Source organism: Harpegnathos saltator, unplaced genomic scaffold, assembly GCF_003227715.2.
Source record: "Harpegnathos saltator strain DR-91 unplaced genomic scaffold, Hsal_v8.6 scaffold20, whole genome shotgun sequence".
Lineage (NCBI taxonomy): Eukaryota > Metazoa > Arthropoda > Insecta > Hymenoptera > Formicidae > Harpegnathos > Harpegnathos saltator.
The window spans coordinates 124336-147522 of NW_020229984.1; the positions used below are offsets into that span (position 1 = coordinate 124336).

At 56.9% G+C, this 23187-nt stretch overlaps 1 protein-coding gene across 1 annotated transcript in view; it reads left to right on the forward strand.

Annotated features, from left to right (window-relative positions):
- LOC105190855 (mucin-5AC) overlaps positions 1–23187 on the forward strand; it is a 196865-nt gene that overhangs the window by 70514 nt on the left and 103164 nt on the right. Inside the window, exon 4 of the mRNA XM_025297970.1 lies at positions 22963–23056. The gene's annotated coding sequence lies outside the window, so the exon portion shown is untranslated. The remainder of the gene's footprint in view (positions 1–22962; positions 23057–23187) is intronic.

Consider the following 23187-nt stretch of genomic DNA (forward strand, 5'->3'; position numbering starts at 1 on the left):
GTTATTAAGTCTCGAGGGCTCGAAGCGCGCGCTCGCGGCGCAGACGAAACGCGCGCGTTTCTCGGCGATTATGCGTGAAGTTCCATCTGCCGGACGGACGCCGCGCCGACGTGTGTGTGTGTGTGATGCGCGCGCGCGCGTTATTTCGCTCGCCGTCCGCGCGTTGATCATCGACCTCGGCTCGTCCCCGTACGATCGCACTTTCACATCTCGGCGATTCGACTTTCCGCTCGATGCTTATCTCGTCGTCGCTGTGTCGGGCACGTCACGGATAATCCGCCGAGCGTACCGTCGAAAAACACTCCAAGGGAGGACCCTTCAGATTCGGGTCGCGCGCGAATGTTCAGAAATTCTCGCTGGAAACTGCCGTGCTGGGGGTAAACGGTCATCACCGGGGGGTGACGTCGAATGAAAGCCGCGCGCGGCGGTGGCGAGGGGGCGGCGGGAACGTTCACTCGTGTGTGCGTGCGTGCGTGCGTGCGTGCGTGCGTGCGTGCGTACGTGCGTGCGTGCACGCCTCCCGCGTGTGCGATGCGTCACTCCGAAACGCATTGCGGGAGGAGATGCACGCGGGTGAACGCACTCGAATGCAGCTCGCGCGCGCGTGCACGCGAGGGAGAAAGCGCATCGACTGCGACGGGAAAAACGGAGGGAGCGAGAGAGAAATCGTGGGACCGGCGGGCGGGGGCAGACAAGGAGGGAGCGAGAGGAAAGAGAGAGAGAGAGAGAGAGAGGGAGGGAGAGCGCGCCGATTGTAAAAGTGAGACGGCGACGGCCCATCGATCCGGACACTGCACTCTCTCGTGCACCTCGCCGCCGAAACGGAGAACCGTATGGCCGTTGAACGCCTCTTTATCCGTCAAAACCCGTCGGAGTTTCCCGCCGCACGTTTATCTTTCGCCCCTCGTTTCCAAGGGGCTTGAATCCCGCTGCCTCGAGCCGGACTTATCTGCCGCTCGTCGTCGTCGTTGTGGCCGTCCAATGGTCGTTTTTGTCGCGCGATGTGTCCCGAAATTGTCAAGCACGCGCGCGCGTGTGTGTGTGTGTGTGTGTGTGTATGTGTTCTCTTTGCCCTTATCGAGGGTGTTTGTAGTCGATCTACGCAGGGGAAGGGACATTTTTGTACTCGACGGAGCGAGGCTTGATTCGTAACGGATGCGACTGGCTGCTCGGGCACGAAACAACGCTTTCATGCCTTCAGAGCCGTTATTTTTCCGCGGCTGCGACAATCTCAAGTTATGAGAGTGTAGAGGAAACGATATTACGCTCGTCGCGCGCACGCGCGCGCGTCTCCGCGTCTCACCGACGCCTCCACTCGGAATTGACGCGGGCGAGACTCGCTGGGATAATCGATTATCATCGAATTATCATCGAGCGACGTGACGTTGCGCGACGGCGGTGACGCTAAAACAGCAGACCGTCGCGGTTGTATATCTTCCGATTATCCGGCGAGAACGCGCGGAATTACGCATTAACTTGTTGCTGTCGTTAGGTACGTTTCGCGAGGCGAGCGAGCGAACGAGCGAACGCGCATCGCCGTATCGACTCGGTAATCAAGAACACCGACGAACAAATATCGTTATAGCGCAATACGGAACGCCGCTCTCTCTCTCTCTCTCTCTCTCTCTCTCTCTCTCTCTCTCTTTCTGTGTATGTGTGTGTGTGTGTGTGTGTGTGTGTGTATCCGCACGGAGCTCGCCTCGCAATTTACGGAGTAGTTACCGAACTGCCGATCGAGTTTACAATGGTCGGTGCGTCGGTATTGGTATTGGAATTGATTGGGACTTCTGACTCTCCCGCGGGAGACAGTAGCGCGCGCGCTTTAAAGTTTACGGCGATACTATTCATAGTTAGAACGTCGAGGCCCGTGTCGATTGGAGTTTAGAAGTAATTGGCCGATAGGGACGAGTCGTTCCTGCCGGGGTTTCAGCGCGTGATCGCGCGCGGGGGGGGGGAGGGGCTTTCCTCCGAAGAGCCGCGTTCAGCCGCGATTATGTTCCCCGGGCTCAGCCGCGCTACCGCGCGTCTTTATTCCGAGGCATTGTCGCTCGCGAGAAATTGCGTTCGATTGTCGAGTCGACGCCCGCGTGAGAGATGTCGCGCGACACGTTAATTTCAACGTCGCGGAGTGAAATATCCGCGGAGGAGCGGAGAGAACGCGGAGCGTGGATTAGCAGCAAGCAAGCGCGCCCCTGCGCGAGATAAATCGACGCGATTGCATAAAACGCGCGCGCGATTCGATATCGAGCGGCACGGCGCGAAAGAATGTCCCGGCTGGACGCATAAGTTGACAAGTGCCGCGCGGCGCAATATTTAACGCGCGCACGGCGAGAGAGACTGTTTTAGGCGCGTCCTTGCGTGTCGCGAGCGCATCAGCCGCTCAGTTGCAGGTATATCCGCGCATAATGGGATAAAACGCGAACGGGATTCGACGATGCGCGCGGGGCGCGCGCGATGATTAACGATAACAGCTGCATTTACCGACGTTGGGAGCGTCGCGGAACGACGTACTTTTTATATTTATTCGCGACCGCGCGCCGCGCCGCCGCGGGCACCGTTTTATTTCTCGCGAGATACGCAGCGCTCGGTTTCCTCGTCGTTGTGCAAGTTTGTCCGCTAAGCTCGTTGCATCGAATTGAAAAAGTTCCGATATATTTCTCTCTCTCTCTCTCTCTCCTCTCTCCCTCTCTCTCCCTCTCTCCTCTCTCTCTCTCCCTCTCTCTCGTTGTACGCGCGCTTGTGTACGTACGTGTTGAAGGGGAAATATTGAGATACACCGCGCGCACGAAACGCGCGTCGCGCAGAATAAATCGTCTCGATTGAATATATATTCCCGCCGCATATTCCGTTCTCTCTTTCTCTCTCTCTGTCTCTCTCTCCCTCTCTCTCTCTCTCTCTCTCTGGTCGCGGACGACTGGACGCATAAAACGCGCGGTGATAAGTCGCGAAACCGTCGCAGTTAATAATCCTCGTTTATTCGCGAGCCTATGAATAGTTTTGCGCTCGCATCGATTCTGCGAGTCGGTCGCGCCGCGCCGCGCCGCGCCGCGCCGCGCGGCGCCGAATTTCGAGACGAGCTGAAAGACGCGCGCCGTGTTCGCCCGTGTAAGATTTGCAATCTCAACGAAATCTGCCACCTCTTCGAGATCCAGCACGATCACGCGTTCTTCCGCCGATGGGCGATGGTTCCTCCTCGTCTCGCGACAAGAGCGAGACCGCGTTCCGCTTATTTCGGGCAAGCTCACTCTCTCTCTCTCTCTCTCTCTCTCTCTCTCTCTCTCGGGCCGATTCTCCCGGCGCTCGAGCTCCGCGCGGTAATTAAATCCAGCGCTTGATCACTGGCGCGACCTGCGCGGGGATCCGTGAGCTTTGAGCCCGTAAAGTCCGCGAACTGTCGAACGCGAGCCAATTACCGTAACTAATTAGCCATTCGGGCTTTGAGGGGGCTTTAGACTTGGCTAAGTGAGCGCGACTATCGCGCGCGCGCGCGCATGCCGGAGGAAACGGAAACGGGAAAGCGACGCGCGCGACATGCTGAAGGAGACACCGTGTGCGACAAGACGAAGACGAAGAGCAGACGAGAGAGCGACGACTCGCGCGTTTAGAGACACCGAAGGACGTTTTTCTCGCGGCCACGTGACCGTTCTCTTCGTCTCATCAGACGAGACCTCAAATTATGTGCACGCGATGCTCGCGCCTTCTACATTACTCTCGTGTCCTCGCTGGAAAAGACAATAGACGGCGAGAAGAGAGAGAGAGAGAGAGAGAGAGAGAGAGAGAGAGAGAGAGAGGGAAAGAGAGAAAACGAGCGCGCGCGAAAATAGGCGACTGCGATTCGCGCGGCCAGCTATTTCCGTACTCGCGCGAGCGGTATTTGTGCTCACTTGTGCTGCGCTATTTTGTAATCTCTCCGCTCGTTACCGCGTCTTGACGAGCGTCGCGGGCTTTTTGCTGCGCCGTCGAGAACAGGATCGCGATGCTAATTAATATCCGCGGGAGACCGAGCGCAGGCCGAGGAAGAGGAGGAGAAGAGAGAGAGAGAGAGAGGGAGGGAGGGAGAGGGAGAGAGAAAGGGAGAGCCGAGCGTCCAGGAGGCGCCGGCTGGTGCGCGCGGAGGGAATTCATTGTAGGATTAAATAAGAGCATCTAAACCGAGCGCGCGCGCGCGCGCGGCGGCGGCCTGAGATGACGATGTCACTGTCGACTTAATGCCGCAACCAGACGCCCTGATCGATGATCCCGCGTAAATCGATGTAATCCATCGTATTTGCGCGAGGTGCCTCGAAACGAGACAGTCTGTCGCGCGCGCGCGTATTAATTTGTCGTCGTTTCGCGCGACAGTTTCGCGAATCGCGTTCGCCGCCCGCGCGCTGCTCCGGCAATGTTAATTAAACGCGTTACGAGCCGTTGGAGTTACCTTTGCTCTTTCCTGGGAAACGGAAGAGCCCCTTCCTTATGTAATTAATGCCATTATGTAACTGATATCTATGTAACATTTACGACGCGCGCGCGCGCGCGCGCACAGAAATATCCGATTACAAAATACACACGAGGCGCGTTAATGAGAGGCTGATAAGCGGCCCGCTTAAGACTCCGCGCCCCGCGAGCTAGCCGGGAGGGGGGGAGGGAAGACGACGAGCGGCCGTTTATGATCGACTTACGAATTGATATGCGACGAGTGCGCAGTTGTATGCGCGGCGACGGCCGGTCGCTCCACTGGACCGGAACCGGCGCAAAGGGGCGGAGAGGGGGGGGGCGGAACTCGCGGGGATGTGGAACGAGTCGGAGTAGTCCGCTGCACACACAACCAGCGCAGTATGCGCTATAATGCATAAACATAGCGCATGCTCCCGGCGTGCGAGAGCCGGCAGGACCGATTTCCATATGGCTGGCTGTGCCGATTAGCGTCTGCGGCGATTAAGCGGCGGAACGCGACGTGGAGGACTCGCGTCGGCGGATAATCGACGGAAGGCAACACCGATCCATCCGTGTACCTCGTCCGCGGCTCCGTCCCCTTCTTCGTTCGACTCGCGCCGCGGCCGCGCTCGGAGCGCGGATTAATCAGTGCGTCTCTGGCGACTTTATTGTATCGTCCTTTAGCAGAAATCAAATTAATTGTCCGTTGTCGGCCCGCCGCGTAGCCTTCGCCGGGATCGCGGCATCGCGCGTTTCCGTGCGCGGAGGAAACTCGTCGCGCCGACGAGCGCTGTCGAGGAGGCGGCGTGAAATTCGCGTCGACGGGGACCGACGCGAGATCGCGCGAGGCGATGAGAGCGCGCTTCGACGAGAAACCGCGATTGAACGGCGCGATTATCGTCGGCCTCTGGGTGGCGCTTCGGAGGGAGGGGAGGGGAAGGGTCGTGAAGAGTCGCGCATCGCTCGGCTCGAGCGCGGTTTTCATTTTCCGCGACTGCGAGCACGCAACGAGACACGGTCGTCGTTGAAAAGTAGAGAGAGAGAGATCCGTTATCAGGCGAGAAAAGGCGAGGAAGGCGTGGAATACCGATACCACCGCCTCTTCTGCTTCCCTTCCCCTTTCCGCCCGTTAGGTATCGATACTTTGTCGTCGTGTCGCTTTGACTGTTTTCCTAAGAGAGAGAGAGGGGGGGGGCGGGGGAGGGAGCAGGAAACAAACGGAATGTTCGGTTCGGCGTGACGAGGAAGATCGAGGAACTTGATGCGATTACCGAAAGTTTACGGAGCGCGTCGATGGAGTTTCTCGTCAACATTTTGATACAACGCTCGCGCTCCCGCGCGATTTACGCGCGACGATCGACGAGCGCGCGTCGCATTCGGAAGGAAAGGAGCCCCGTAACTCGTCGAGAATGTGACGGTCCGCTGTCGTCGGGTATGCCGGGGGAGGGGGGGAGGGGGAGGCGGGGGGATCCGTCGCGAACGTCTTTACTGTTTACGGTGATTTTCTTGCGGCGGCCCCGTCGACGGGCGACTTCGTTGAAGACGACTACGACGACGACGCGGAGACGAGAACGAGAACGGGAACGGCGACGAGCAATAAGTAAGTTTCTGACGGGAAATCGATGTTTAAGCGCCATCGTGCCCAGCGGCTGCTACGGTAGATTGTGTAAGCTGGTTACAACGTGTGCTGCACGTTATAACGTCGCCGGTGGAGGTACGGCCAGGGCTGTTTCCACTCGCTATGGGCATTATGAGCGCGCGCGCGCGCGCGCGGCAGCGCCTCGGGCATGCGAGAGTGTTTGCGAACTGTAGACGAATTTGCCAGTTTTCAGCTGCGAGGAGCCTGGCCTGGCAAAAAAATAACAAGGCGCGCGCGCGCGCGCGAGGTCGACAAATGTTTTATTAAATGTATACACGAGAGACAGGCGGCCGCGTGAAATCGGATCAGCTGGTCGTGTATCGAGCGCGAGGCTCCGAGTGATTACACTCGCCAACCAAATGGGTCATCGGTGTCTCGACTCGCGCACTTGCGCGCGGTTATGATACGCGAAAACGTGAAAAGGCGTCTTTCTCGCGTTGCAAGAATGAGAAGGATCGAATAGATGCTCGGAAGAAAGTTCCTCCCACGAGACGCTTTGAATCGCCTTGGGATTCTTATCCGACGCGGCAGTAAAATAGTTTCCGCCTTCGGGTCGTATTTAACGCGGGTGCGTTCGAGGAGACGCTCGTCGCGTTAACGAAAGAAAGCGCCTCGGAGCGGCGGCGGACCCAAAGAGATGTTGGCTTCAACTTACCTCAGCGCAGAGCGTGTCTCTCGGAGGCCACCCTCCCTCGCCCTCCCTTCGCGTCAATCCTCCTCTGGTTTTTATCCTTCTCGGAAGGACTCGATCGCGCTTTCGTTTTCGCGCGCAACGCGCGCGTCTGTTATCCGAGCCGAGCCGAGCCGAGCCGAGCCGAGCCGAGCCGAGCTGGAAAGCCGCGCGACGAGGCTCGCGTCGTATTTAAACGCGTTGCGATATATAACTTTCCACGTTACGGACTGACGACGAAATAACGGGACGCGAATTGCGAGAGGTGTGTGCGCGTGCGCCGCGTATGTGTGCGGCGGCGTTTCGGCGAAACACGGGAAGTTCACCGAGAGAGACCGGCTGGGCGAGAGTGAATAACGTCGCGGAAAATAACCGACTGTTATTACATCTGGTATATCGACGCGAATCGCCGCGACACTTGTCACGATAAACAACGCGCGTAGAGCGAGGCCGGCGAGTGAGATAAATCGTGGAGCGCGAAAAAAGGGTGCGCACGAAAAAAGAACAAAGAATACGCGAAGAAATAAAATAACGAAACGGAAATGGCGGCGCGGCGAGGAAACTACTCGGCCGTACGATAAATTAATAATTCCCCGATACCGTAAATCGCGATATACGCGCTCGGAACCGTCGCTATTGCACATACGTACCTGTGTGTGTGTGTGTGTGCGCGCGCACACGTGTGCGAGCGGGGATCACTTGTGCACACACGAATGGAGGAGGAACGTGGAACGTGGAACTCGGCAAGACCATATTTTCCGTTGAAAACGCGCGACCGGTGCGACGCGGCGCGGGGCGCGGGGAGAGCCCGGGGCTCGGTAGCGCAGCGACAAATTATTAACGCGCCCATCGGGGCTTCGACTACGTAAATTCTCGCGCTCGGCGCTCCACATACGCCCGAAGAGCGATTTAAATAGACTGCGAATTTGCCGCTTCACCGGATCGCCGAGAGATCTCTCGTGGCGCGCGTCCCTTCCTCGAGAGATCGAGAGAACGCCGCTCGAATCGCGCCGTGAGAATTACATCGTGTATCCGCCGGACGTTTGCGCGATCGGAAGAAACGGGACGGTCGACGCGTCCGCGCGGCGGGGTAAACGCGGGGAAAAGGGGCGCGGCATTGTCGCATCCGCGACTCGCGTTACGCTGTTCGTTAATTACGCGCAGGTGCCTCTACTGATGACCGGTAAGATATTAATAGACTGCAGACTTTATCGTAACTCTAAATTCCTTAGCGATGTTATTCCCTAGCGGAGCTGGCTCTCTCTCTCTCTCTCTCTCTCTCTCTCTTTTTCCCTCTCCTTCTCTTCTTTCTCGCGGGTTATTGCAGTTCCGAGTTTAGTATTCCGGTCCGTTTCCATTAACGTTAAAGTTAAAGCGAGTTCAAGCGTGGTCTCCGTCTTCTTCCCGGGACGAGATAAGGAAGAAAAACGGAAAATCCATGAAACCTCGGTTAACTCTAACTAACGCTCGTGGAAGCCGCGCTGCTTACGCAAAAACATGCATATATGCAAAGATATTTGCATCTTCTTTAATTAGAATTCAGATTCCTCTCTTTTCTTTTTTCCTCCTCGCCACATGCACGCTCACGCACGCGCGTGCACGCGCGCGCGCGCGCGCGCGCGAGATTCGCCTTCGTCGCTTCGCGGTAGCGCGCGCAAAGTCGGCGAACATTATTAAATAATAAGCTAGACAGGTTTTTATTATCAGCTATTTGCAAGTTGGTAAATTGCGCGTGCGAGGATGCGAAGGCAGAGCGCCTTGGAGAGTCTCCAGCTTCGGAAACCTACACGTGCTTTGAACTCGAGGAGCATTACAATATTGCGTCATCGTGTTGCGCCGGTGGTTTAAGAGCTTGAGGCGTAATGTATCCCGCCGGCGTGCCGGCGGAGCGAGCGGTGAAATAGCGTGCTTTTAGCCGCCGGAGAATAACAAATAAGGCGTAATAAAGCAGCGGGATGCATTGGCTCGGCGCGATTCTCCGTAAACTTGGGGCCGCGGGCCGCGAAAACCTGAGGGAGGAAAAGTTGGGAGAGCGAAGAGAGAAAAGGTTCAGCTCTCGCGCTCTCTCTCTCTCTCTCTCTCTCTCTCTCTCTCTCTCTCTCTCTCTCTCTCTCTCGGAATTCTACGGTGAAACCGTAGAAAATACGGACGGGGACGGGGTTCTTCATATCGCTCCGCATAGTTTGCTCTCGCGAATCAAAATTTCAGTTCGCCGGCGAACATTAACCCCCTGCGAATCGCGTGGAAATTCCAAGTGGCATAATCGCGCGTAACGCGAGTACTCTCCCGCACTTAATTACAAACGTCAATTACCATTTCGCTCGGCGCGCGCGCACAGTCGCGAGCGGTCGCGATTGTTATTACCGCATGCGCTGCGATATTGCGAGGTTTCGGACTTTATCGCGGGCGGCGACGATTAACCGCGCCGGCGGTATTCTCTCGCGCCGGACCGGGCAACTTTTACTCGCTCGATTAGGCGGGCGAACGTATCGCGGCGCTCTCGGGATACCGTCGTCTCTGAATGCGCGAACGCCGTGAATCGCCGGGCATGTCGTCGTTATCGATCGACGACAGCGTGGGGGATACGGGCACGCGGAGGGCCGAAGAGGAGGGAGGCGCTCTCGCGCGCGAGGAAGCGCCGCTGCATAAAGAAGCGACGAAAGGCGAGAGACGGCGAGTCCAGGGGGCCGCGGGGCGCGAGGGGGAGGGAAAGCGGAAGCGGAAAATAGCAAAGCTATAGCGATAAAGTGCAGCGCCGCCGATCTTTTCCATTCCGCCTTGGCGTATCCTGGCCATCTTGGCGGTCTCTCTCTACGCCGGCGGGGTATCCTTCCGGCCGTGGCGTTAGGGATAATTTGTGAGCGCCCTCGCCCTCGGTGCTCCTTTCGCCGTCCGTCCATTCGCCGCCGCGTGTGGAATTTGCAAAATTCCTCTCTGCGGTGCGATGCCGTGCTTGAAGAATCAATCGATGACTGCAAGCACGATCGGAGTAATAAGCACGCGCAGCGCCCGGCGGCGCGCACCGCTATGGTAAGCTTGTTGAAGTCGGTAACTGTAACTCGGAGAGGCTTCACTAAAGCCGTAAACTTGATCGCTCGTAACCGTCCTTACAAAACAACTCTTTCGCTTCTCGCTCTTCGCGAGAAGCGGAGAAGCGCGCTCTCGGCACTTTCCGAACGCATCGCGCGTGTCACTCGGACGGCTATAATTGCGTGTCGTCGGCACTTGAGTAACGCACCGTTATCCGCCGCAGTAGCGGCTCGATGATAAAAACGAGGAGGTCGACTCGAGAGAGAGAGAGCGAGCGAGCGAGCCTCTTCTCGCCGCGCCGGCTTTCGACTTTATCGTCGGTGCGCGTTTCCGAAATGGCCGATCCAATTTCACGCGTATTCCCCGCACGTGGCGTATCGCGCCGCTCCTGCCGAGTCCTCAAAATTGAAAGTATCGATCCGATCGCTATCTCCCGAGCCGAACGAACGCGCTTGCCGATCGACCTTGCGCGCTCGCGCTCTCGATCCGAGAGCGGTGGGGGGGGGGAGGGACGTTTTCGAAAAGGGCTGGAAGCGCGCCAAGGGAATCGGGAGTAAATTGTTTTCCGCGCGGCGATAAATTTACCGTGCGCTCGCTCGCGCTCTCACGTGCGAGGCGGTTTCGCTCGTCGGGAAGGACAAGACGAGGTGACTCTGTGGACGGACTTTTTCTCATCGTTACAAGCCGGTCGAGATCGATCGGCGGCGAGAGGAGTCTTTCTCGAAACTCGCCAGCGCCTATGAATTATTTACCGTCGTCGTCGTCGTCGTCGTCGTCATTGCTCGCTCGACCCGACTCGATTTCATCCGATTCGATTCCGCGCGACGCTCGAGCGAGTACTCCTCTTCGTGCCGATCTCGTGTCTCGCTATGCGCTTCGCGGCTAATTCGCGCGAAATAAATTCGTCGCCGGGAAACGTGTTAAAGGCGGACGAGAAAGAGAGGAGAGAGATGGATATGCGGAGATAAGCGGGAGAGAGGAGAGTGAAGCGAGTGAGAGCGAGACGAGCCAAGGCCGTCCGGCGGCGGATAAAAGACGAGCGGTAGTTTATTTATAGTTGTCCTTGCGATGGGAATAACTGCACACGGGACGTTTACGCTAACGCGCTCGCAATTTACGATAACGCGCGAATTTCCTCCGCCTACGGCTAGGGTCGCCCTCCTCTCTCTCTCTCTCTCTCTCTCTCTCACACACACACCCACCCACCCGCCCTCTTCTCTCGCCGTATCTAACGCCGTATCTAACTTTCGATCTATTCGCGCACGTTGTGTCTCGCATTCGCAAGCGGGGCATCTTCTTGCCGATAACGGCTCTGCCAATTGTCTCGTAACCGATACATTTATTATGTGCGAGTGCGCGACCTCCTCACGCCGCGAGACGAGGTCCTTTGCGGTCGTGTATTAATGATCGTAGCTGCAATTAACTCGCTTCAATTAGCATCACTTTTCACGACTGCGCCGGCTGTGTCGACGGGGAGCGTGATAAATTGTTGGATATCCGGCTTGACATGGTCCAACGACGTTCATCTTACGGACAACAATAAGAAGAGAGAGAAAGAGGCAGAGAGAGACAGAGGGGCGGAGGGGAGAGGCTAATCGAGAGACCGCTAATGAAAAGATTAATTCGATCTACTTCTTCTCTTTTGGTTTGCACGCTCTTCATCTTCCTTGCTGCTCTTTCTCTCGCTCTCTCTCTCTCTCTCTCTCTCCTTCTCTTTCGCGCGCGCTCCCTCTGTTTTTCTGTATTTTCCTTCGCGCTTTTATCCCAAGACGCTGTAAAAATTTCATCTCGATCGGCTCAACGACCGAGGAGTTGAGAATTACATCTCATGTTGGCTCGGAGCGGTGGTGCCGCTTTTGCCGCGTTTTCGGTGTTCTCTCGCGCGATATACGATGGAAACTGAGTGGATCGAATTTGTCGGAAATTTTATAATTCACGATGACGGCGGCGGTGGTGGCGACGTTACGCGCGCGCGCGCGCGCGACGGCTCCTCGCGGAATTTAATCGCCATTATTCTCGTCTTATTAGTATCAAATTGGATCCATAGTGTCCCCTTCGCTCGGGTTGCTTCTGCTTCGTGCGCGCCAAGTTAACGCAATAATTAATTGCGTGCGCGCGCACGCAAAATACCAATTAATTATACCGCGTTATCGCTCGCGCGCGCAATAGCGCCGGCAAATCGCGAACAATGTCGTCGATCGCCGGCCACGAGGGCGGACTCGCCGATTTTCGCGAGTTATTCGCTCGCTCGCGCCGTTCCGTCGTCTTCGAACGTTGCACGTCGAAAGTTAGTTGTTGGCGTCAAACTCGCGGAACGGACGCGAGTTTTCGTCAAGTACCGAGCGCGCGATCGCTTCGGAATCTACGGCAGGTATATCTCGTGGAAGCGATCCACAGGGCGAACGACAGCGACGCCGTGCGTGAAGGAAGGCAACAAAGAAAAAGGAAGAAAGGGAAGTCGACCGGCGAATAGGATTGCGAGGCGAATCGGGTTTTAAATGAAAAACTAGCTCGCGTACTTGGTTCTACCGGCTTCAATTTGGTCCACTAATCTCTCCGGTCGTCAGAGAGCAGTTTCGTTCTTGCCTCCCGTTGCTGCATTTTCTCCACGACGCGACTCTTCAACTTTACCACTCTTTCTGTCCTTCCCTCTCTCTCTCCCTCTCTCTCTCTCTCTTTCTATCATCTTCGCCTCGGTTGATTTCAGTGAAAATCGAGAATCTCACAGAATCTCACGGAAGATGATCTCGCTGCGTCGCGCGTCCGGATGACCGCGCGTAACGTTAGATGTTCGTTGACAGGAGACGAGAACGTTTTCTTTCTCTGTCTCTCTCTCTCTCTCTCTCTCTCTCTCTCTCTCTCTCGTTCGGATTCTCGATTCAATGTTTTACAAATTCAAAGTCGTACCTTTTGCGTCGTTGTACTACGCGCGTTTTCTACTCCCAATTTCTCTCTCTCTCTCTCTCTCTCTCTCTCTCTCCCCCCCTCCCCCGGTTGACAATTTTACAGTTCTCAGGGTTGCTGATACACGAGTCCTTCAGCTTCAATTTGTCCCGCGGGCGAGGGATACTTACCGCAGTCTCTTTTATTGGCCGATCTCGACTGTTTCGATCGTCCCTCTTTTATTAGTTCGACGTAAAGTACGTCGTTACGCCGATCTCGCCGGCGTTCCCGTCGCGCTGATCGTCGGAATCGGGACGAAAGCGTGGGCCCCTCTTATCGACGGGCATAAACGAGCCGTATAATGGCGCTCGATTTCTTCGTAGATACCCCGCGAATAGCCGAGCGGTGCCGCAAAGGGCGCGCCGATTTTACGGGAACGCACTCCCGTTCGATTTCCCGTAGATGCGGGCAAACGTCCGCTTCTCTCTCCGGGAGACTGACCGCCCCGATCGGACGGAGCTGGCTTGTTTCCCCCCCCTCTCTCTCTCTCTCTCTCTCGTGGACCGTCTCTTTTCATTCTGCTCTCCCTTTCCCTTTCTCTCTCTCTCTCTCTCTCTCTCTCTGTCTCTGTCTCTCTCCTTGAGCGACTCCGCGACTGACATTCGCGGTTATCGGTTATTCATACGCGAGATTCAGGTCGGAAGATACGACTGACGGGGATCTCGATACAATACGCAATAGCTGCAACCGGTGATTGGCCGCTTGAGAAGGATCGTTAGACCGTTTGACACGCCAGAGATGGAAGTATCGCGTCTGTCGGAAAAAAGGGAGGAAAAAAGCGTGGAAGGTAACAACGGGAGGTGGGAAAAACTCATCGATAGAGACACGCGTATTTACAAGGGAAATACGTTCGATAGTCGTAATAACTTGATTCGCGTTCATTGGACGCGCGCGGTCGCATTACACGTGCGGACAAGACGTGCGGCATAGTCGAGCATTAATAATGCAAAAGAAAATATTAACGCGGCGATACGTACATTATACACACAGTGGCGGGGAATAATTTCATCACGCTGCACGCGATGCGCGCGAGTAGTTACAGTCGCATCGCGTAGCGCATTATCGGGATATCGATGCTCGTTTCCGCTCGGCGAAGTTTATTCCGGGGCGCTTTATCGACAGGAGAGCGTCACCGAGCAAATACAATTCGCTACGAGCGGTTATCGACGAAACAAACAAACAAACAAACAAACTCCGCCCGACTACTTGATATTCCCGCAATCTCGACGCGGCTTAACGGATCGTGCGGCGCGCATTACAAACACCACCGCGCTATAACTGCATTACTTCGCCCAGGCCAGTTGCCACGGTTCCGGCATCATCCCGATCGCGTTGCCGATTTTCGGCTCTCGATCCCACGCGAACGATGCGCCGCGTCGGACGCTCCACCGAGACAGCGTCGATCCTTGCTTCACTCTGTCGCACGCGCGCGCGGATAAATTCCGGCCAAGTTCACCGTCATCTTTGGCACGCTGTCGAACGAGAGACACCATCGTCGGCCGAAAAGTAAGCGGTCACCTGGTCGCTTGGCGATTCCCGCTGCGTACGGTTGGATCATCGACGCGAATAGCGGCAACGGGCGACGGCGCGCTCTCTTGGACGCTTTGCGGTAACGAATGGCTCGCGTACGAAAGCCCTAATTAGCGTTCTCGGCAGGCAGGTACCTAACTGTAGATTTAAAGGCGTATACCCGCCGATCTCGCCCGTGGGTAATGAACTCTGTCGGCGGTAAGAGGAACGCCGATGGAGAGGAGTAGGACGCTGGCAGGAGAGACAGAGAGACAGAGAGAGAGAGAGAGAGAGAGAGAGAGAGAGGGAGGGAGGAAGGCGACTGAGGAGAAAGCCGCGTGGCGAAGGTGGAACGGAGAGGCCCGCTGGAAGGATACCGTCGCCGGAAGCGGATCTCGCGATAGGGTTAACGGTACCGAGACGTTGCCGACGCGCTGTCGTCGCGTGACCAGTTTAATCGGCGAGCGGCTCCTCTTACCGCGCGATGGCCAGCCGCGCGGTTTTCGAGGTGTCCGCGCGAGATACACCCGAGATACTCGGCCGCGGGCGGATCGGTTTCGATCCGACGGAAAGAAACGCGCCGATAAATCTCGGCGAAGGCGGTTTTACCGCATCTCGACGGGCCGCCGCGCCGCGCCGCGCGCTACCTTTGGCTCTTGAATAAACTCGAGGCCGCCGTGTGTGTGTGTGTGTGTGTGTGTGTGTGTGAGGCAGGAATGCAGGAAAGAAAGAAAAAGGGGGGAGAGAGAGAGAGAGAGAGAGAGAGAGAGAGAGAGAGAGAGAGAGAGAGAGAGAGAGAGAGAGAGAGAGCGAGAGATAATGCGATTCCCCCCCCTTATCTCGGTCCACTTTGGAACGTTACTTAGATAACGCGTCCAATTAACGCTTTATAAGATGAACACTAATTTGCTGGCCCCGAGCGCGTCGGCGCTCGCGGCCGCTCTCCTCTCTCTTTCACCCGCGAGAGTTAACCGCCTGAATGTGTAATTGCTACGTAGGGGTCGTTACGCCCGCGTCTTTGATTTCGGCGAATCGCCCGCCAGCTATTCTCCAACTTTGGGAACTTGCCGGCAAAGTTCCGCCCGCGTCAACTTTCCGACGGAACGGATCGGCGAGCGATACACACACACACACACACATACATACGCGCGCACGATACAAGAAGGCATATAATTTAATGCAAAGGCAAACATTTGCTCTCCCGCGAGCGAGAGCCCACTCGATCTCTCTCGCCGGCGCGCAAAACTGCTGCTGTTAACGCGCTTTTCGCCGCACTCGCGCGCGCGCGGCAATGAAAACGAACTGATCCGCATTTGGAGTCGTCGTATTGTTCCAAACGCGAAATCCGGATGCACACGCCGCCGCCGTCGTTTGAACGAGACTCAAGTCCTCGTGCTCCAGCCCCCCGCGGTGTAAGCATCGATCGCGTAGCGAAGTAGCGAAAAGCGCATGACGGCGCAGGAAGGAGGCTCGAGAGAAGGAGGGTGAAGAAGCGAACGATTCCCGCTTGATTAGCCGATCACCTGAACGCCGGCTGATCGGTTTACACTGGTCTCGTCTCGATGCATGAGACGTCACCTTGATCTCCGGCGATGGAGTTAACGGTGACGTAATCCTTAACTAAACACCGGGCGCCTTGAGAAGCCGACGAGCTTTCGTCGGCGCTCGAGTGATTCTCCAGAGGATTCCCCGCCGGCCTCCCTGCAGCTCTGTCTCTCTCGCACGATCGATCGGGCTGCTCGCTCTCTCTCTCTCTCTCTCTCTCTCTCTCTCTCTCTCTCTCTCTCTCTCTCTCTCTCTCTCTCTCTCTCTCTCTCTCTCTCTTCTCTCTCTCTTCTCTCCTCTTCTCTCTCTCTCGGCCGGGTATCATTCACGCCGTTGTCCGATCAGGGGCTCTCGCCCGGTGAATCCCCGAGCGAGCGAAAGAAATCATCGCGTCGTGCGCGGTGTTTGCACGCGCCGGAAGAAATCGGCGGCGGGTCTGAATAAAGAGAGAGAGAGAGAGAGAGAGAGAGAGGACGGAGTGTCTCGCGATCGTGCGGGAAACCTGTCGCACCTGCCGAGGTCAGGGACGATCCGCAGTCGAGATAAACTCTCGAGAAGGCAGGCAGGCAGGCAGGCAGGCAGGCCAGCGAGCGGGCGAACAAGCGGCGGCGGCCGGGCAAACTGGTTGGTTCGCTACCGCAATTTCCAGCACGATCGAGAAGGTCGGCGTACTTGCGAAAGCCCGCGATTTCTCGCGTCCGCGCGGGAAGCACGAATTCTTCATTTTTCCGACCGCTCGTCGTCGCGGTCACGCACGCGTAATGTGCTTAACGAGCTTGTTGATTAACATAACCCGCCAGGATATCCGCGTCGGAGATTTCTAGGTGTGGCGCGGTTCCCCTCTCTCTCTCTCTCTCTCTCTCTCTCTCTCTCTCTCTCTTCCTCTTCTTCGCGGGCCTCCCGCTAACGCTCGGCGTTTGAGCGGAACGGATGTGATATTCGAGCGTATAATCGAACCGCGAATTAGACATGGCCCGCATTTTGGCATCCAGCCGAGTTCTCCGAGTACGAAAGCGACCTTCGCGCGCCGAGGCTCACCTGGACCGCCGAGCGAGAGAGGCGAATTCGAGACGGCGAGCGTCGTCGGGCCGCGAGCAATTCGTGCTTTCGCCTTTCGACGGGGTATTCCCGGCCGCGACGTAAATTCGACGAAGGTCGGAATTTCCGTCGCGCGATCCGGCCGGACTCGCGAAACTACGGGCGGACAAAGCGCGACTATTAATCGACGGCTGCGATTATTAATCCGCGGCGATCGCCCGAGCGACGCGGGAGATGCTCGACACGACGTGTGCCGCTAACACACGCGGCGCCGAGTTTACAATTCTCCTTTGACCCGTATAACCGTTCGATTAATGCCACGGCTCTTAATTACGCCGGTTTAATCGGCGTAATTAATCGGGTCGCGTTTACGCGGCGGCAGCGGGCCCCCGCCCCCGTCGCTCCCCCCTCCGCGTTCCCCGTCTACCCGCCGCGCCGCTTTCGCGCCGGGGCGTTTGTCCCGCGATGTAAACGCGCCGTTGTTTGGCCCAACGAACAGCAAATACGAATAAAAGTATGTCGAACGCGCGAGCCTTAATTTACGCCGGCCGTGTTAATCGGGGCGGTTTCGCGGCGCGCGTCGAACGCGCCGGCCGGAGCGGCAAAAATCGCTCGCCCGTCGTCGGCTCGGCGCTTCGATTTAATTTCGCGAATCACCCTCCCCCCGCGTCCCGGAGGGAGCGCGTGCCAAGGCGCGGTAGTCTAGCCCTCGCTGCGCGAGAGCCACTTTTGTCGGAAACGCCGTTCCAACGCACGGTGACACGCACATTAAGCACGCGCGCGCGCGCGCGCGTTATTGGGATTGTTATCTTCGACAACAGGTAAGCGAGTTCGTGACAGGCTTGTGTAACAGCGCGAGGCATTGAGCCGTTATCAATACGGGAAGCCGATTATGATAACGACGTAATCACAGCTATTCACGGTGCAGTGAGGCGGGAAGGGAGTGACGCTTGGAGATTTATCAGGCGAGGCGCGAGAAAGGCGTGTCTCTGTCTTTCTCTCTCTCTCTCTCTCTCTCTCGCTCGCTCGCTCGCTTACGCGCGCGCGCGTTTTTCTACGAGATATAATAATAAATGATTGCGATGACGGCGCAGTCGCGAGCGGGATAGAGAGACGAGTCGGCTCGAAGTTAATTATTCGTTCTCCGTGGAGAAAGTAATCTGCCGTTATTATTCGAGTATGAGCACAATCATTTCCTGGTGATCGGAGGGCTCGATGGAAAGTCGACAGACCGACAGAAAGAGAGGGAGAGAGAGAGAGAGAGAGAGAGAGAGAGAGAGAGAGAGAGAGAGAGGCGAAACGCGTGCTCCCTTCCTTCTCAGTTCGAAACACGAGCCCGCTGTGCCTCGTCAATAGGCTCGCCTCCGCCCGGACTTTGCGCCTCTTTTCGCGAGGAACTCCATGTTGAGATTCTCTCTCTCTCTCTCTCTCTCTCTCTCTCTCTCTCTCTCTCTCTCTCTCTCTCTCTCTCTCTGAGATCTGTTTGACACGTTTCTCCGCGAGGAAACGCAAATACGCAGATGGCCGACGAATCCAAGTCGCGCGCGATGAGAGGTGGAAAGTTCAAGGTCTCTCTGGAGAGACGTCGTGGACGCGCGAGGAGACGCAGCATCATCGAAAGCCGCATCTCGAGGAGAAACAAATGCCGCGGCCGACTTCCTTTCAGGCGTCTGAATGTCGCTTGGAGTCGAATGCGAACGCGACAAGTGCGAGAGGAACAGACAGACAGACAGTACAGACCTACGTCGCCCCCTCCGTTTCAACGGCGACGGCGACGGCGTACGTGAGCGTGTGCGTGCGGGATGGAGATAGCGAGGAGGGATAACGCGCCGCCGCTATTGTTCCGCACGCGTGCACGTGTTGCACTGGAGGGTGTCGCGAGATGAATGCGCCGCTGATGGTGGCGGCAGTCCGCCTGCATCTTTCGCCTTGCGACCTCCTCTCTAGCGAGTGTTACGACGACGCCGACGACGATGACGACGACGACGACGACGACGACGACGACGACGACCGACGACGACGACGACGACGACGACGACGACGACAGACGACGATGCCGACGACGACGACGACGAAGACGACGACGACGACGACGACGATGACGACGAAGACGACGACGACGACGACGAAGACGACGACGAAGACGACGAAGACGACGAAGACGAAGACGACGACTAGGACGACGACGAGTCGCATCCCCGCGCGCCGGCAGCCGGCCGACGTGTTGCTTTCGCTTTCTCTTTCTCTCGCGTGCCGCGTCGCAGTAAACACCTCGTAGTACGCGCGCGTTCGAGCCGAGAGGAGCAGCTGCGATTTATAGACGAAGCGACCGAGCGCCACACCTACACACGGCGCGCGCGCGTCTCGATAATTTAATAACGGACGACGGCTCCGGAGCCTGTTATTGCAACGGCGCGGCGATTATTACGGGACGGCGGCCGCGAGTGATTGATGAGTCGATCCCGCGAATTGCGTAACGTTATTCCGCGTACGAACGGCGGCGCGGCGCCGACGACTCGCCGGCGATTCGCTACGCGTCGATTTTCTCTTTATCGCGGAAAGCGCGCTGAAATTTACAGTCCGCTCGGGGACGCGGACGCGTCAGTCCTTATCGCGTCTGTCGCGCGGAGATTAGCCGTGATTTCCTCGCTCATTTCGTGCGAGCGCGCGTGCTTTGCCGACCCACGAGAGAACGAATGCTCTTTGCCGATCAGCATATATGGACGTCTCCTAATCCCGCGACGCGACATTCAATCCGTCCGTTGCGGAAGCGCTCTCGCTGCTTTTCGCCTCCGTTATCGCCCGTGTTATTGGCCGTTCTCGTTGGAGGGTGAGAAAATCGGGAATGACGCCGATTCGACCGTCCGGATGTTCGCGCGAAATGACTCGGACCGTCCGCGAGGATCGCCCGAGGATGTCGCGGACTTTCTCCCCCTGTCTCTCTTTCTCCCGCCCTCTCTCTCGCTCTCGCTCTCGCTCTCGCTCTCGCTCTTTCTCTTTCCTTTCTCTCTTTCTGTTGGAATGAAAAAGTCGCGGGGAGAGAGCGAGAGAGAAAGAAAAAGACAGAGAGAGAGGGAGAGACGAAGCTCGTAACGAAATTACTCGTTCCGAGAGCCGGAGAAACCGGTTCTCTGTCGCGAATCGAGAGTCTCTCACTTGCTCGCCGGTGCGCGCGTGTGCGTGTGCGGTCTCCATTCGGGCGCGAGTACGCACACACGCGAGCGTCGTCGCGCGGAGATGCCAAGGATTAGAGATGGGTATATCACGTCGCACGCGCGCGGCTTTCCGAGTCTCGCGAGCGGCGACCTTGCCGCATGGATTTCGCCGCTGAGAAACTGAGGAGAGAGCCGCGTGTCGTGTAGGAAGAGAGAGACAGAGAGAGAGAGAGAGAGAGAGAGAGAGAGAGAGAGAGAGAGAGAGAGAGAGAGAGAGAGAGAGAGAGAGAGAGAGAGGAGAGAGAGAGAGAGAGAGGAGAGAGAGAGAAAGAGAAAGAGAGGACGAGACAGCCGGTGAAATTCTCGGAGACGCTCCTCCTCGACGTCCGAAATAATCCGCGAAATTGAGTTGGCCGCTGCTGCTCGCTCGAGCGAACGCGCAGACTTCGATTCGCAGACCGAGATCAATCCCGCCCCTCTAATCCCTCCTCCCCGGTGCCGACTACGTATGTTACATTCTCCGCACGGGAAATCTCGGCCTGTGCCTCTTACGTAACGGCGTCTTCGTGTTATGTAAAGATAACAGCCCCACGGATGTAATATCTTTCACCGGGCGCGCGGAAAGGACGGCTCGCGAGGGCCGAGAGGGGGGGGAAGTGTGTGTCGCTGGTGAGCGACGTGTGAAACTTCCGACTGTCCTCCGTGACGTGTAATAACGTCGCGATTACCGCGCCCGCGCGAATAATTGATTAAATCGCGCCTCGTGTGCGTGCGTGCGTGCGTGCGTGCGTGTGAGTCGTTGCGACGCAGCTACTTCACCGCCGCGCGTCGCTTTCCATCTCGCGGAGAATCGCCGTCTATCGCGCGCGCGACAGCAAGAAGCGTCTCTCTCGCGCCGCGACTAATCCCTTTGTTCGCCCTGCCGGCTATGCATTACGATTCATTATAATGAAGATAGTTTGCGAGATAGACCACCTCGCGGATAATGAGCCGGTTATATACGGAGCGTGCACACTGCGAGACTGTCTTGATTATAATGAATGTTCCCCCGTGCCGGGAACAGGGCCGAAGAGCCGAGCGAGCGAGAAGGCGATTTGCGCCTTCCCGGATGCTGCCGGTGCAGCCCCGTCGATGCATAAGCGCGAGTGGAATTCGAGAATAAGAAACTGAGGAAAGAGAGAGAGAGAGAGAGAGAGAGAGACGAAGGGGAGGGGAGGGAATGTGCGGAACGAGCGACGAACACGGCTTATACCGTTACACATTTCCGCGCGAAAGAGCGTCGTCGTGAAAATGACCGTTTCGCTCCTTAAGCCTTTCTCCCGGCCGGCGCCAACTCCCGGGGAAAGAAGGCCACGCGCTGCTGCTTTTCCACTTTCCTCGCGTCGCGCTGAATGTAGAATCGCGGGGCTCTCCTCCTGCGTTCCGTCGTAGCGGGGAATGTCGCGCCGCGCCGCGCCGCGCCGCGTCGACTCGTATCACCGTCGCGCGTCATAGCGAATTTCTTCTTTCTTTTATCTCGCCGGGTCGTGCATGTGTGTGCGTAATAAATTTTGCGCACTGCGATCGCGCTATATTTGCTTGAAATTGTCGGTCCGTCGCGTTGTGCCACTCGCGGCGGACTGAACATTTCACTTCGTAACGCTTCGCTTCGCCCCGCTGTTGCGGGACAAGGAAGAGCCTTCTTTTTTTCCGTTGGAGCGCCCCTCCCCACCCCTCCCTCTTCCTCCTTCGTTCGTTCTCGGTTTGACGCGTGTACCGTTAACGCGTTAAAAAGCTCGTCGCGCTCTCGCGGTCGCGACGAATTTCTCGATATCGGCCGGGGAAATGCGGGCGTAAAAGGGAAATGTACTCGCGGCCTCCCCTCCCTCCCTCCCTCCCCCCCCGGCGGCTGTCGTCGCTAATTTACACACGCGCGCGCTCGGAGCCGGCCGATTCGGCGCACGTCCGCCAAGTGCAGTCGGCGACTTCGCGTTGAATTTTTTCGCGTCGCTCGCCGACGCATCTCCTCGCCTCATGCATATTCCAGCGTTGATTACCGAGAATGCCGCGCTATTGTTGCTTACCGGAACAGCCGTTGCTCGCTCGCGTTTGCGCCGCGAAATTCCAAACTCGCGGCGCGAAACACAATATTCTCGCGCTCTCCTCTCCTCTCTCCCTCGTCCCTTCCCCTCTCTCGAGCCGGGCCACGAACATTTCGATATGCGCCGCGACGTGAGGCGGGGAACGGCGAGAGACGTGTACGAGAGGATTGTTTTCATCCGTTCGTCAGGAGAGTGCCGTGCGCGGGCGATGTTCATTTTGGCGCAGTTGCTCGTCAAGTAATCGCGCGTCGCCGTTCAATGAAATTACGCGGCGATAATACTCGCACACACATACGTTTGGTGAGAAAAAACGTGGACGGTGGCGAGCGCCGTTTCGGTATTTCGAAATAAGACTGGCGAACGGCGGTCGGGAAATGGGAGAGAGTGAGCGATAGGGCGGGAGAAAGCGCCAAATACGTAATTATTAGCATGAACGATGATCATTAGCGGCGTTATGCACCGCGTGTACATGAGACCCGTGTGAGAACGCGATCGCTCGCGTGTCTTTAAAGCGGGATTAACCTTTTGCAAAGTTTTGATGGATCACCTGGCATTACAAATTGCCCGCTTAATCCATCAGCAAGTTCAGCAATTGCGGCAATTATTTTAGCGCTCGCATGCGCCTCCTCGTCTCGCAGTCAGCTCGTCAGCTCGAGTCGCGCTTGGAATTGCGTGCGTGCGTGCGTGCGCGCGCGCGCGCGCGCGCGAACGGCGTTAATCCGTCGTTTAGCGCGACAAGCGAGGACGACTACCTCGAGAAAAAGCGCGGAAAGTACATTCCCCGGAATAAGTCCGGGAAGAGCCGCGCGATTTGAATTCAAGCTTCTCGACGTGCGCCAAGTTATATATATATATATATATAGTTAAGTTCCTTGTTTCCGAGGAATCTCGCAGAACACACTTTCGCGACTGACTTCCGTTTCTCTTCTGTCCCAGGTCCTTCGTCTTTCGTCCCTGAAGCGGCTCTCTCACACGTTATGCTGCAGTCTGCGTAACGATCGTCCGACGTGTATGGCACTGCAATGAACAAGTAAGTGCGCGAGTCATTTCTTTTGGAATCATAGGAAGTAGGCTGAGCGGCTGCGAGCGGCTCACAGTGCGCGCCAATCAGATCGCTCATTCTTGACACTTGGAAGCGCCAACTTGTTGAAAGCGTTGCTT